General features: G+C 43.3%; 1 long non-coding RNA gene across 2 annotated transcripts in view; it reads left to right on the top strand.

Annotated features, from left to right (window-relative positions):
• Positions 1-1,064: 1,064 nt before the first annotated feature.
• The window catches only part of LOC123520255, an 83,491-nt gene continuing 74,229 nt past the window's right edge, over positions 1,065-10,326 (top strand). For both annotated transcript variants that reach the window (XR_006679211.1, XR_006679212.1), the window contains exons 1-2: positions 1,065-1,190; positions 2,845-2,910. This is a non-coding gene — a long non-coding RNA (uncharacterized LOC123520255). The remainder of the gene's footprint in view (positions 1,191-2,844; positions 2,911-10,326) is intronic.

The raw sequence follows: 10,326 nt of genomic DNA, 5'->3' as shown, positions 1-10,326 counted from the left end.
GAGTGCAGGAGACGAGAAGAAATAGGATAAGGAGCAGGAGGAGGAGGAGGAAGGGGAGGAGGAGGAAGAATTGCAGGAGAAAGAGATTGCATACACACGGATAAGGAAAGTGTGAAAGACAAAGAACAGTGGGAAGAGGAGGAGGAGGAGGAGGAGGAGAGGAAAAAAATCATGAGAATCAGACGACAAGAAAAGGATAAGAGAAAGAAAATCAGGAAAAAAGTTGTAAGAAGCCACGATGGAGAAAAAAAAGGAGGAAGATGAAAAACAAAGAAGGTCGAGGAATAAGAATAAACACAAGAGGAAGAAAATTGACAATAGAGTTTAGAGTAGAAAGAGAAAAATAAAACAGAAAGAGGAGAAGGAAAAGAGGTGTTTATTTTTTGTATATATAAGAACGTGGAAATAAACCGTTTCCTTACAAGCTGTCGTTTGCCACAATAGGGAACAATAAGGGAGGTGATTCTTACTTTCACGTGGACAAAAATAGTCTTGATTTGCGATAGTTTGGCGTGACGGGACGGGACGTGTTTAAAGGTGACGCCTGGAAGTGGTAGTGGTAGTGGTAGAGGCAGTTGTAGTGATTATGGTAGTGATGGAGTGGAAAGCATTTGAATGTGGATAGGAATGACTGCCTTGTTTTAAGATAATCACGAGTATATTATTCTCGGATCTCTTTTGCAGTGGCATGAGGGTGTGAGAGTGTGGTGATAATGTTGGTTTTGTAAGAAGCGATAGTGGTTAGTAGGAGTACTAGCGGTGGTCAGTCAATTCTTGTGGTTTTGCTGAAGCCGGATGTGATGATATGGGTTTACATCATTAAACTGCACGTCGAGGAAAGGTGCCAGGCTTCCGCAGTGAGAGGCGCCCGATACCCGTTACTCATTCGCTGTGGGGTGGAGAGTGTTGTAGGTATGAGAAGACTGAGTTTTAGGCACCAATAAGGCGCCTCTTTTAGTATCTTTGACCTTTAGAGTAATTTCACAGCTCTCATATGACTGCGTAGTTGGCAACCGGTGAGTGAGAGAATGTTCTGCGCAGCGCCTTGCATCAGTTCCGAGGCAGATCACACGTGAGCCACACGCGTTTTCTACTATTTCCTGGATGACCTCACCAGGGTAGTTTTGATAAGTTTACTATTCTGTTCTAAGTCGGTTGTCTGCGTGGTGACTTCCAAACTTAGCCATCAGGTGAGTTTTGAATGTAGCGGCCAGCATCACGTGCGACGACTTGCCAAACCAGTCGTTAGTATTATGATAATTCAGTAAGGCGATCACTATTGTTGAGCCATTAGCTCCTTGCTTGGCTATAATAGTATTGTTGGCACATTAACATAGGAAAATCAAGCAACGCTTTTCCGCACGTCTCCGCTTCAACAGACACAAACGAAGACATAGCCGGTATCTGCTGGAAACAACCAGACCACCGTACGATCTTTGTACCCGATCAACTCTGAAAAGATGTTGGAATCCAATGGAGCCAAGACACTACAAGGTGTCTTTCTTTCTCCTTTTTTTTCTTGTTCTCATAACAATAAATGGCCTAGACATAGCAAGAATAAGTTAGTGAATGAAACTGAGAGAAGAAAATAATGTTAGACCATAAGGCTTTTCTAGCGAATATCAGCGTGCGCCCCGCTGCCAGGCGGCAGTAATTGTTGTTAGGCCACCCTTAGGACTACACCTAATCATAAAATTTTTCATAATTCAGTAGTTAAGGGAGAATTTCGTCTGTTCTGGTAAAAGTTGTCAAAATGTTCTAAATTGGTGTAAAAATTGTTCCTGTTTGCACAACGCTAGGTTTAAATGGCCGGGCATTTAAATACCATGTTTGCTGACACCTGACACTTCTCCCTCTCTTTATTCTCTAGGCTTTGTTTTTCACAAGGTTCTTTTTTTCGGCTATTGTTCGGAATTTTTCTTACTAATGTTGACGCACGAAAGTTTAGTAAGAGGCAAATGAGGCAGACAAGATCACAAGAGCGAGCGGCGACCTGCAGCATGTTATGCTACTGCCACACATTCACGTATGTGAGGCACGTAGTGGGGCATTTACGGGGGGGAAGGGGGTTGCGCCTCCTCCACCACCACCACCACCATCACCAAGCTCGCTTGATTTTTCCTCCATATATGACACCTACGTTTTATCAGCTAGTTAGTATCCTTATCTCACTTCGCTCGTTTCATTGAAATAAGCCAAATGAGATATTAACTAGTACTTTTTATCGAGTATGGCCATTTGCGTCACATGAACAATAAATTCCGTCCGGGTAAAAGTACAGACCCTGCAGGTTGCGCACGCTACGCTCACCAACACATGAACACTCGCACTAACTTGTATACCTTCATACATGACTGATCATTGTGGACTTAGATTCCGCAGCCACCGGGATATTAATTTAATTACTATGGCCTTACAAAAGCCGTCCCCCACATTAAAAATATCACATACATGTTGTACAGTAAATACTGTATCACCTTGTATGGTTGTTTCAATGATTAGAAAGGAGGTGCCATTCTTGACTTTTTCCTTCCGTCCTTTTCAACTTAGCACGTTAAGTTCTACATTTAGTATTTCTGCATTCTTCACAATGATATCCTGGTTGGCTCAAAACTAACTCTAAAAGACATGGCGTGGCGTTGTGCGGAACGAGTCATTTGTTGCCTAAAGTGACAGTCAAATACTGGTGAAATCATGATCAATCTCCATATTTGGTAAGAATGCGTTTAATCTCATAATCATGATAATGTTTTCTCGTTCATCTTTCCTCCCAGTAATGAAGTCCTTTCTTTCACCTTCCCCCGTAATAATCATGTCCTTAACTCATCCTCTCTTTTCTTCCAGTGATGGAGAGCGAGGCACACTTGGCCATCAGACTCAGCAGCAACACCTGACATTCCTAACACATTGGTAAGTACCCTGGCAGTCACGCTTGGTGTATCACTGTGTGTGTGTGTGTATAGGTTGATAGGTATTGTTTGCTTGATGTAAATGGAATTTTACCGTGAAAAATGGATGACGGATTTATCGCCGTGTGGTCGTCGCGTCGTTAACGAATTTTACACACATTCCATGGGGCGTGAGCTCATTAGCGAGGTTTTATCTATGAGTTTTATTCACGGCATGATAGAGATTTTTTTTTTTTGCATTTTTTGTTGCTTTTAGATATATTCCATTGCAGGGAAATAGATCTGCCATAAACTGATTAACTGGGAGAGCAACGTATATAGCAATACCTTATGTACATTTATTTCACGCTTGATGGAAGTTTGATTCTATCTGATGGAAGTTTCATTTTATCTTTTTATACCTTTCGGTTGGAATTAACTCCGTTCCAACTGCAGGAAATGGATGCTGTAAACTGATTAACCGGCAAAATAACTTGTACCAATACATTTTAAAAGAAATATGACACAGTGGGATGCTCTTTGTTCAACAGATTTTAGTGAGTGAGGAAAGAGAAAAATATAATCTTAAGAACCTTAACTTCATGCTGAAACCAGTACAGCTTTAAAGCTTGCACAATACTGATGGTGTGTGTGTGTGTGTGCGCGGCGAGAATCCGGTGGTTGCAGCGGGGCCAGGCGAGACAGCTGAGTGAGTGTCTGAGTGTCAGAGTGGTGGTGGTGGTGGTGGAGGTTGAGGCGAGTGAATCCTGCCTCTCGGTGTTATCTAATGCCGGCAGATCCGATCAGGTATTGGCAGAATTACGGAAATTAGCCAAGGTTGTTACGCCACACGAAACGTTTTCTTGATAACGTCATTACGGGGAATTGTAATGAAAGCACCAGGACATTACCTCTAAATGGAGAAGAAAATTGAATATCTGGCATCCGATCAATGCGTAAATGTCGTGATTAAGAAAAAAAAAGTTATTTGCCTCCGCCATCTTTAGGCATGAGGTAACGAGTGTGTGTGTGTGTGTGTGTGTGTGTGTGTGTGTGTGTGTGTGAGTTGTGTGCATTCGTGTACGTAGGCTGGTGTATACGTGTGTGGACCAGGATAGATGTGGATATGCAGGATTTCCATTCCCGTTGAAATATTTCGCTTCCCGTCGTAAGAATTGGTTGACGCAACTTTCGGGCGCTTCTTCATTTTAAACTTTTTTCCATCCGTCCCTCCCTCGCTTTGCCTCCACACGGCAATCCTTTTCTTCCGTTGGACCATTCTTCCTTCGTACTCTTCCATTCTTTCTTTCATTCCTTCCCTACTCTCCTGCCTTTTTCCCTCTCCACCTACCCTTCCCCTCCCTCCCTTCCTTCAGACTTTCTCATTTACGTACTTCCTTCATTCCTTCCAGACTCTCGCCTTCTTCCTTTTCTCCATGCCAGGATTTCTCCTTTCCTTCCTACCTCTAGTCCTCTCTCCAGCCGCCTCCTCGTCTCTGCTGCTCCCACGTCTGACAGTCTTGTAAAATTCAGGAAAAATTTTTGCTCCTCCTCCCACTAATACAAACGTCAGTCGCTTCTTTTCACGAAACCTGTCGAAGCGAGAAAATCCTGAAGTACTACTTGAGAGACGCCCCGGCCTACGCCTCACCCCCACTCCCTCATTCTCTCCTGTTCACGTCCCTCTCTCCCTCCTCCTTTCTGTTCACGTCACCAACAGGAGCAGCTACCATCACGCTGACTCCTACAGGTGCTGATTATGTACTGCTGCTGATACTATTACTGCTACTGCTACTGCTTCTGCTCCTGCTACCGCTACCGCTGCCGCTACTGCTACTGCTACTGCTACTGCTACTGCTACTGCTACTACTACTACTACTACTACCACAACCACCACCACTACTACTACCACAACCACCACCACTACTACTACCACAACCACCACCACCACCATTACTACCACTAATTCTGGTAACACAGTAATATTGATCATAAGAACAATAATGCTAAGAATAAGAAGAACGACAACAACAATATTGAAAAGGTATTGTACTTACACACGGACTACAAGTATACTTCAGATAACAAGAATGAAAAGAAGATAAGAAACTATGAAAGGAGAACTTGCATATCATTCACACATCAAAGGTGAAGTGATTAATCTCGAGTCCTCGGTCACATTTGATTTAATTTTTTTTTCTTTTATATCATGTCCAAAAGAACTTACCTGAAAATAAGAGGTGATTTACAAATATTTCTTTAGTTGTCAGGAATTCTTAGTGGTAACATGGCCCCTCAGAATGTGTCGTGATTTGTAGAGAGAGAGAGAGAGAGAGAGAGAGAGAGAGAGAGAGAGAGAGAGAGAGAGAGAGAGAATATGAATCGAAATATCAAACGGTGTCAATCTCATCAGCTTTCTTCTTCCTCCACCTCCTCCTCCTCCTCCTCCTCCTCCTCCTCCTCCTCCTCCTCCTCCTATTTGACTTTCTCCAATATCATCTTCAGCGTCACTGTTGCATCACTTCTTGTCCAGTCACGCTGTTGTTTCCTACACTTCACTGAGTTAAAAAAAAGTGAAAGAATTTAGTTTTTATTGGGTGCTGCATCCTTCCTCTTCCTGCCTTGCTTCCGTGCCTCAGTCCACCTCCACTCATCCTTGTGGCTTAATTAGTGTGTGTGTGTGTGTGTGTGTGTGAGAGAGTTTCGTATTACAATTTTTTTTTGTTCTTGCATTTTTTGTGTGTTTCATTATCCAGTAATTAATGTTATCAATTATAGAATATATGTAATTATTATTATTGTTGTTATTGTAGTAGTAGTAGTAGTAGTAGTAGTAGTAGTAGTATATTATTATTATTATTATTATTATTATTATTATCATTATCGTCATCTATAAAGAATAATTATGGTATTGACGGTACCAACACCACATATAATATTATATTCACTATTTTGTATTTTTAACTTTTTAACGTCGGCCACTCAATATCACTCTTATATTCACAGTGTACTTAGTGTAATGTGCAGTGATACCCTTTGAGTAGATTATTTGTAGGTCTGGAAATATTCCCCTAACACAATTGCATTTAAATTACCACTACCTCATTTACTACTACTGCTACTACTACTACTACTACTACTGCTACTACTGCTACTGCTACTGCTACTACTGCTACTGCTACTGCTACTGTTACTGTTACTGTTACTACTACTACTACTACTACTACTACTACTACTACTACTACTACTACTGCTGCTGCGCTGCTGCTGCTGCTGCTGCTGCTGCTGCTGCTGCTGCTACTGCTACTACTACTACTACTACTACTGCTGCTGCTGCTGCTGCTACCTGCTGTTGCTGCTGTTGCGGCGCTAAAATTAAAAATCCAATCCAATCCACCACCACCACCACCACCATCACCAAGACTATTAATAGCAAGACTAACAGACAGAGACAGGGAGAGGGGAGGGAAACTGCTGGCGGCGTCCTGCCCTTCCTCCCCCCAACATAATTATCTCCGTGTGGTGATGTGTATAAATTTAGGATGATATATAAATGCCTTGATCACCTTTGATAGTTCGCTGAATTCATCGCTTGATTGGGCCGCACTGAGCTGCTAAATTTGGGGTAGTGAGAGTGAGGAGGTGAAGGGTGAAGGGCGGGTGATGGCAGTGGATGAGAGGGAAGTGCAGGGAAGTGAGGAGTGGAGAGCCAAGGTGAAAGGAAAAGGTGTTGAAGGAAAGGTAAAGAAGGAAATGAAAGATTAAAGAGAGGGAAGGAAAGGAAAAGGAAAGACAATGCAAGGCGAGGCGAAGGAAGACAACGGATAGTGGGAAGGTGATGTAAAGGGGTTGGAATGGCAGGGAAATACGAACGAGGAAGAAGAGAAAATGGAGGAGGGAGAATGAAGTAAAAGATTGCGGAAATAAAATGTGGTGGCAGCAAAACTTAATTGATAGCGGTAGTTAATCGTTTCCACCCCGGGACACAGACACGCACGAGCACACACACACACACACACACACACACACACACACACACACACACACACACACACACACACGAACGTAAAAGTGTTCAGGGGTATTAGTTATATAGAATTTAAATGGGTGCTATGAAAGTGTGTGTGTGTGTGTGTGTGTGTGTGTGTGTGTGTGTGTGTGTGTGTGTGTGTGTGTGTGTGTGTGTGTGTCGTACAATTATTCACATGTCTGCTTTGCTTTCCATCCTCTGTCTGTGTCTGTTCTCTTTTTTTTGTCTGTCTATACGTGTCTGTCCCTTTGTACATCACTCACTTCTGTCCATGTATATCACGGCGGCACTGTGACTTGTGGCAGGTAATTAAAAAAGGAAACCACCTGAAGCATACCACCTGTGTTCTTTCCTCTGTGTATCTACCTGTCACTCCACCTGCCACTCACCTGGGTTGTATTATTCCCGTCTATCTGTCTGACTCTCCCGTGACCCGCGACCTCGTGTTTTTATTGTTAGTTGCCGTTGTATTCTGTTGTTATTACTCACCTTTCTCTTATTTTATTTGATATTTTCACGACATTCTTTCTCCATCCCCTTTGAACCGACATTGTACTTCCACCTTTGATCTTCCTCCATCTTCATATCTTCCTTCATGTCTCTTTCCGTGCTCTCCATCATCCTACTCCACCTCCTCCTCATATGCCTACTCTTTGTCACTCCTCGTAAGTGTTTCTCTTGCACCTTCCTTCGCATTCCCTAATTATTTTCCTATTTACTTTTCTTCTTTCCACCTTCACTACTGCTAAGCGTTTATTTATTTATTTGTTTATTCTTCCCTTTTTCCTCTTCCTTTTCATTCTCCCTCCTCCTCCTCCTCCTCCTCCTCCTCCTCCTCCTCCTCCTCCTCCTCCTCCTCCTCCTCCTCCTCCTCCTCCTTCTGCCATCACCGGCCGCAGGAAACAGGCACGCCTCCTCCAAGTTGTAATCAAGGTCTGTTATCACTGCTGAAGGAGGATGGTGATGGTGGTGGTGATGGTGATGGTGGTGGTGGTGATGGTGGTAATGTTGATCTAGTAGTAGGAGGAAGAGGGTATGTGATGGTGGTGATGGTGGTTATCAGTTGGAAGGAAAGATGCTGTGTGTGTGTGTGTGTGTGTGTGTGTGTGTGTTCGTTTGTCTATGTTATCTGGTTTATCTGTTTTTATAAGCGAATGAATTACCTATGCCTTAGTTCCACCACCACCACCACCACACTGCTCTCATTTTCTTCTCTTTTCTCCCCACCACCACGCCAGCAGTTCATACCACCACAGGCAGGACCGCACCTCTATTATCACCTGTTTATTACTTGGCGGTGATGGCGGTGGTGATGGCGGTCATGTCATTATCGTCACTATTAACCTCACAAAATGATCAGAGAGAGAGAGAGAGAGAGAGAGAGAGAGAGAGAGAGAGAGAGGAGAGGGAGATAGAGTTATGCGCACAAACAGCCAGAGAGACGCAGAATAGCCCATCAGAATTATAAAGGGAGGGTTGAACATAGATCAGAGGTGCCTTGACTCGCCTCCAGACAGCCTGCACTACTCGCCATAAGGTATTTGCCTAACAGATGGCCACCAGCATACAAAGTGCCTGCTTGACTCGCCTCTCCTCAGCCTCAGCTTCGCCTCAGCCTCGTGACCTTGAAATGCCGCTCCCACCCTCCTCCACCTCTCCTTCACTACCCCTCCTGTCATCTAACTTCCACTACAGACTTATCTTCTTGGACTCTGCAATACCCGTCTCTTCATCCACCTCCTACTGTTGATCATCCGTCCTCCATCTTACACGGATATGTCTAAGTAGATTTTCGTACATAACTTCATCCACCTTCTGGTATTTTCTATAGACAATTATTAATGTATATATATTCAAGTGGACTCTGCGATATCCCTCTTCATCCACCTTCTACTATCTACCTGCTACGACAGGCAGTTATAAGTGCCCTCTAGTATACTTCTTATCCACCACTTTCTATCCACTTTCCACCATATAAGTAAACTAAAATAGCTCTCCTGTCATCCACCTTCGTATACAGACACCTCAAAGTGGAATCTATTGTGCTGCTTCTCATCCACCTCCACCACAAACAGCTCCAAGGTCCAGTAGCCTGTTGCCTGTTTCTCCACAGGCCAATACCCTCCATCTCAGTCTCCTCAGCTCTGTTAACCACTGCACTGTGACACCTGGCTTCCTCCGTCTTCCCTCAATGGTTGTTCTCTGTCCATCTCTATTGCTTGTCTACCTGCTTGCCTGGCTATCATTGTCCTCTCATCTCTCTGTTGCTGTTTGTCTTATCTGGGTCTGTTACTCCTTCCTTTATACAGTTTCTTGTTTCTTCAGTCCTTGTTTTTGGATCTCTATTGCTTGTCTACCTGCTTGCCCGGCTATTATTATTCTCTCATCTCTCTGTTGCTGTTTGTTTTATCTGGGTCTGATTTTTCCTTCCCCTACACAGTATCTCGTGTTTTCAATCTTTGTTTTTGTCTATCCATGTTCTCTTGTCTCTTATTCCGAACTCGCTCACTGCCTGGTCAAACTCTTTCATCTGTGTCTCTCTACTTCTATTTATCCTTCTTGCTGGAAGTTTGCTCACATTCAACCTGTCCCTAAAAAAGGTGACCACTCCAATCCTTCTAACTACCGCCCTATAGCTTTGATTTCCTGCCTTTCTAAAGCCTTTGAGTCTATCCTTAATAGGAAGATAATGAGGCATCTATCAGCTCACAACCTTCTCTCTGATTGCCAGTATGGTTTCCGTAAAGGCAGATCTACTGGTGATCTTCTTACTTTCCTAACTGAATCTTGGTCATCCTCTTTTAGGGACTTCGGTGAAACCTTTGCTGTCGGCCTTGACATATCGAAAGCCTTCGATAGAGTCTGGCACAAATCTTTAATTTCTAAACTACCCTCCTACGGATTCTATCCTTCTCTCTGTACCTTCATCTCCAGTTTCCTTTCCGATCGTTCTATTGCTGCTGTAGTAGACGGTCACTGTTCTTCCCTAAAACTATCAACAGTGGTGTTCCACAGGGTTCTGTCCTATCACCCACTCTCTTTCTATTATTCATCAATGATCTCCTAAATCTGACTCAATGCCCTATCCACTCCTATGCTGATGATACCACCTTGCATTATTCAACAGCGTTCAACAGACGCCCAACCCAACAACAATTAAATGACTCAAGGCGAGATGCTATAGGACGCCTAACTTCTGATCTTTCACTTGTTTCTGATTGGGGCAGAGAAAACCTGGTTTTGTTCAATGCCTCAAAAACTCAATTTCTACAACTATCTACTCGACATAACCTTCCAGACAACTATCCTCTCTTCTTCAATAACACTCAACTTCCCTCTCCTCTACATTAAACACACTCGGTCTATCCTTCACTAAAAATCTAAACTGGAAATTTCACATCTCTACTC

The sequence above is a fragment of the Portunus trituberculatus genome, chromosome 46, assembly GCF_017591435.1.
Source record: "Portunus trituberculatus isolate SZX2019 chromosome 46, ASM1759143v1, whole genome shotgun sequence".
Classification (NCBI taxonomy): domain Eukaryota; kingdom Metazoa; phylum Arthropoda; class Malacostraca; order Decapoda; family Portunidae; genus Portunus; species Portunus trituberculatus.
Note: the sequence above shows the minus strand (reverse complement) of the source record. Positions and strands in the feature narration are given on the sequence as shown.